This window comes from Amblyomma mixtum, chromosome 8 (genome assembly GCF_055824585.1).
Source record: "Amblyomma mixtum isolate Tamu chromosome 8, ASM5582458v1, whole genome shotgun sequence".
In the NCBI taxonomy this organism is placed as follows: Eukaryota; Metazoa; Arthropoda; class Arachnida; order Ixodida; family Ixodidae; genus Amblyomma; species Amblyomma mixtum.
Window position 1 is genome coordinate 1,890,239 of NC_143019.1, and position 5,601 is coordinate 1,895,839.

Here is a 5,601-nt window from a genome sequence, read left to right on the forward strand (position 1 = left end):
CTGAAAGCAACAACGTGAGCTACATTGCCCACAGTCTCGCCGTTTCACGTGCTCTTGCACGGCCACACTGCGCATGCGCAAGGAGCAATTGGTGACGTCACTACGCACAGCTGGCGTGCCGGCGGCCCCGGCACGCTAGCTGTGCGCCGCTACTGCGCATCGGAGAGGAGAGAGGCGATGGAGAGCGCGCGGCAGCGGCGGCGGCCCCGGCACGCTTGCTTTGCAAGCCGCTGCTGCGCATGCAAAACTGGCGAGCGCGGCGGCGGCACCTCTGGAAAGAAAAATTCTTCCTGGTCCGGGGTTCGAACCCGGGGCCACCGCTTCACCGGAGCAGTCGCTCTACCAACTGAGCTAACCGGGACGGGAAGCTTATGGTAGGGCGAGAGCGAATTGATCAATAACTCGAAGTGGGAACAGTGTTGGTCAAATGTTTTAGGGGAATCCCCCAAGGTGGAGTAAATTTGTAACAAGGGAGTAATTGCTCATTGGCATCCACCTGAGCGCAGCCATACGGCTACACAGGAAAGCTATACAGCTTTCTCTGAAAGCAGTCGCTTTCCTCGGCTCCGCGAAATGTCTCGGCGACTCGCTTAGTGTTGCTTTCGCTACAAGAGTGCGTCCCCCTTCGAGAGCTGACAATGCGAGGCTGACAATGAGCGTTAATTTGTTTATAACACTGCGAAATCTGTTTTCGATTTTTTTACTAATATAAAGCGTGGTTAATGTGAATACGCGCCAAGAACATTGAAGCATGTGATTTTTTTCCTGATTAAGGAGTTGCGTGCTGGGTCTCTCTCTTAAAGGAGCCATTAAAAATGGAGCACGAAGTAATATGTTACTTTCAGTGACTCTTGGATTCCGTCATGTATGTCATAACGAGACCCTCATTCTCCTTCCCTTGTCTCCGTAATTGCTTAACGAGGGCCTCGGTTCTTCCAGTATTGATGCCATAGGCAGCATAAGAGGGCTCTCGCACAGCTTCCCTCCTCGCCGTTCGATCACGGTTCACGTGGCAGTCGCGGTAATACAATACCTACTCTATCTGCCGCAATGGAAGAGGGCGGCGCTCCTGAACACTAATAACCCCGAAAGCAGAAGATTGGATAGCTGTCGCCGCAGCTACACTGGTAGAGAACCGGACGCAGGATTATCAGGTTGTGGGTTCGGATCCTACCAGCGGCATGCGGTTGTTTTTTCTTCTGTTTTCAAATAAATTATATTTCAATAATTCATATTTTAGGCTCCCACTGTGGAAGACCACAGGTTAAAAAAAATTAGCTTAGGTTTAGCTCTGGTTAAACCGACAAGTTGCGTAAGCAAGCAGCAACTGTTTTGCCCGAGGGGAAGCGTGTATTTATTCACCGTTTCCCTCCCGCTTCCTCTCTCCTTTCTCCACATTCCGACACATGCGTCGAGAGCGCGCGACTTGGCGCGCGGCAGCGGCGGCGGCGCAGCGACGGTCCCGCGCCTGGCGGAGCGCGGCTGAAACGGTTGCTATGGCAACGGCGCTCCATCTGTTTCACCTCGGCCACCGCCGGGAGCTACACGACGGCTAGAAACCTGGCGCAGTATTGCTTACGCAATTAAAAAAAAACGGCGCCTATGCTGCTTAGTTTCAGTGACCGTTGAATTCTGTGATGTATGTCACAACGAGCCACTCTTTTCCCTTTGCTTGTCTTCTCGATATCTGCGTACAGGTTACATTTGCTCTTTTCTTCTTCGTATGGTCGAGCAGCTCTGTCTCGCAATCAAGCGCACTTCTAGAGGAGAGTGAAAAACGTTGACGTCTTAAAAGGAAAAGCCAACTTACACTGAAATCACCTCCACTGAATCTACATGCGCAAAAATGCCCCGTAACGTTATAAATTTGCAGCGAGGCGATGTTTAAAAACTGGCTTCTTTTTGTTGCAGCTGCTTTTCACCGTTTATTTAATGCAAATTAAAAAAATTCCGGGGGCACTTAGACTGACTAAAGTGCGTAGAGGCGAAACCGTTTTCAGCACCACTTTGACTTCCTCTGGCACTGCTGACGGCACCACAGGATGACGGCACACATAATTAAGTACTAATTGCTAAGTAAGGACAAATTACTAATTAATGTCTAATTACTGATCAACGACTATATATTAATTAACTGGTAATTAATGACGCTTATGCTTGGCTTTTAGGAGTGGAACGCGACTGCGTGTTCAGCGCTGTCCACAGAACGCCACCAATAGTGATGCAAAACCATCGATAGTACTATCGATACTATCGATAGTTGAGTCACTATCGAACTATCGATGACAAAAAAGACTATCGATAGTACCACCGAGAGTACTATCGTTAGTTCCATTGATAGTACTATCGATAGCAGTATCGTTACGAATTGTTATATATAGTACTATCGATACTATAAAATCAACTACTCGTAGCCACTGCACCTAAGTTGGTTTCCTTAGTATGTGGTATGGAGGTGATGGTATGAGTAACTGACAGGACTCGGCCATTTTCGCGGCTCACGCGTCACCGAGCTCTGCAGACGTTCCCTACGTAAAGTTGCTGGACAAAATGTTAGCGTGCGAATGTCCTCGTTGCGAAGCATGTGTGCGAAAACCATTTCTGCAGCGGTTACGTCAGCAAGCCAGCACAACATGGGCTTTTTATTCTTTCTTCGAATGAAGTTCTAGGTATTTTTCCGAACTGTCCCAGTGCACGTCAAAGAACCACAGCTGGTCGAAATTTACCCGGAGACCTCTACTACGGCATCCCCCATAGCCTGAGTCTCTTTGGGACATTAAGCCATATGAGACCGTCAAACCAATCAGGTATCGCAAATGTTTTGGTTATATCGCTGGGCGACAAATGCATAATACCAATATTTTTACTCTCAATAGTCTTACCATCGACAGTTTCACTATCGATAGCGGTACTATCGCTAGTAGTACTATCAATAGCAACACTATCGATAGTAATACAATCGATAGTGATACTATCGCTGCAACTAACGATAGACTATCGATAGTATTATCGATAGTCTATCGATAGTTTTTTACACTATCGATAGTTTCCAAAAAACTATCGACACTATCGATAGTCAATTTTCCGATAGTTTTGCATCACTAGCCACCACCCGTTCGGCACGATGCCTTGCCCTTTGAGCGCAACGCTTTTTGAGGAAAGAAATGGCGCAGTAATTCTCTGTCATATCAGTGGACACCTGAACCGCACCGTACGGGAAGGGAGGAAGTGGGAGTGAAAGAAGAAAGATAAAGAGTGGCCGTAATGAAGAAAATGAAAATTGGATTTGAGAAAAGAAAATTACGCAGTAACTGTCAGCTGTCTCACATATCTCGGTGGACACCGGTCAAAAGCGTCACACCTTTGCTGACAAGCTTCTGCTGACAGTCTTCTGTCGACAACGATGAGGCATTAAAGACTTTCGTCTTAATAAGAAACCTTCAGGGACATGCACCGATATGCTCCAGTACTCACCCACTGCCGCCGGGGTAGGGCTTGGGGAGGGGTCGCCGCCTGCGATCATGGCGTGTGAACCACTATTGACACAAGCCAGGAAGTGAACAATCTATGGGGGAGTACATAGGGTAGTGGTGAAATCTGTCGAGTGACAAGTCACGCGAACACAAACCAGTGCAGAAATTAATAAAAAAGACGGAGAAGATAATAGAAATTCTTCGTGTGTCAATTCCTAATGGTACATCATGGATAATGATATGTCTTTTTTTATGCATTCCCGCACGCTGACAATTTTACTACGTTGATTGAGCGAGTACTTATAAGCTAAATATCTATAAAAATACTGGCCCTCCCAGGCACGGCCGGGCTTTACCTAGAAAAACATACGTGCATCAAGATTCTTTTCTGGCACGGATCCGTGATACAACAATCCATGGCTATATATTTCCGAACACTAATGACAAAGGCAGTGACAACACCGACCCGGTAATTTTGAATGGATGGGAAGAAAAGTGAGCGTTACTTCGACACTTTCTCCCCGACGAGCATCAACAAGCTTGAAAGAGGCATGGGCGTTATATTGACTAAAACCAAAATTGGAAGGATCTTTCTTCAGCGTCTTTTTAGTCTGTGTTGGATATAGCACGTGGCGTACTAGGAGCGCATAGGACTTTACGGAGATGCACAATCAATTTATTCGAGTAAAAAAATGAAATCCCTCAATTTTCATACGCTTTCCGCACAGGCCTCGTATTATCGATAGGAGGTCACACGGAGCCTTTGTATATATTCAAGATATAAAGGATCATGGGGCGATCAGATATTTAATGTGACAATACTGCGAAAGCTCTTGGAGTTCCCCGCCACGTTTGCTTACATGCTTTTATTTTAAGGATGATTTTACTCTAAGTCAAGGCTTCGCAAACGCGACAGAGTTTTCCTCGAGGGTAAAGATGGGCAGTGGATGGTTGGAGGCGGCTAGCGCCTTGGGAGGTTTCAGGAGACTTGAGGAAGGTCGATGATGGCGGTGCTGAGTGGGCGGTGCTTCTGAAGGGCAGCCATGGCTTTCGCACTCAGTCTATGAACTTGATTCCTCCGTTGCTGTTTTGTCCACTGCCTGAGCTTTCTCGGGTGAAGGCTTTGTGGAGGGTGGCCCTATTGAATTGCAAGTTGGGCGGCATCACGGTGGACGGCGCTTTTGAAGGAAGAATGTGGATGGGGTCGGTGGGGGAGAGGAATCAGAAATGAATCGGAACTTTTTGGGCCAAAAATAGCTTAGAAAGTAGCTCGTGGAGCTGCCCTTATAGAAATATGCGTTGAAATCTTAACGCTTCATTAAAAACGGCTTCCAGACGTGCAAGAGGCTTGAATGTGTTCAGTGCATAGTAGCAGAGGGTGGACTGTGGCAACAAGAACAGAAAAAATTCGAGACCACAAGAGCTGTTGGTTCGCGGCGACATTTTGTGCAATGATCGAGGTGACCCAATACCAGTCACGCAAAGGTTGCAACAGACATCTTTTGCGTAACCCTTGCATCATCCGGCGTACCCCCTCCGATACTGACACAAAATTTGAGTTCTCATTTATTCTCAAAAGAATCAGTTCCTTAACTTTATTGCAGGAATAGTTTTCTTACATATTTATCAGACGAGGTCAAATGGTGAGTCAGTCGCCCTTGACGCCGGGGCGCCGTTGAACGATCGCCAAACAGAAAATACAAAAACTAGAAGGCTAAGGATTTCAGAATTTCGGTGGCTATGATCCTGCTCTGTGAGGCGGTCAAGCAAAAATAAATTTTGGTATTAAATCATTCTATGCGCTTAAGTATATGATCCAATACTATTATAAACTTCCTAATGCATCTGACAGTTCCTTACGCGTTGCCAGTGCAGGGACCCCTAGTGACAATATTCCAGAAGCTCATAACAACCGTCTTGGGCTTTCTTTGCTGATGGCATTACGAGGCTAAAACTTAAAAAAAAAATTAAATCTCTACAGCAGCGATGCGTTGCTTCCTCTTACTTGGAGGTTTAGGTGAGCCACGAGATGGGCCGCCAGATGGTCCACCAGATGGTCCACCACCTGAGCCACCTGAGCCAGATGGTCCGTCGTTGGGTTCGGTTACATCCTCTGAAAGGGGAGTAA

General features: G+C 46.8%; 1 non-coding gene across 1 annotated transcript; it reads right to left on the reverse strand.

The window, feature by feature from the left end:
* Positions 1-287: 287 nt before the first annotated feature.
* On the reverse strand, positions 288-361 carry TRNAT-GGU (transfer RNA threonine (anticodon GGU)). Its single transcript has one exon. It is a non-coding gene; the product is annotated as a tRNA-Thr (tRNA).
* Between the last annotated feature and the right edge of the window lie 5,240 nt (positions 362-5,601).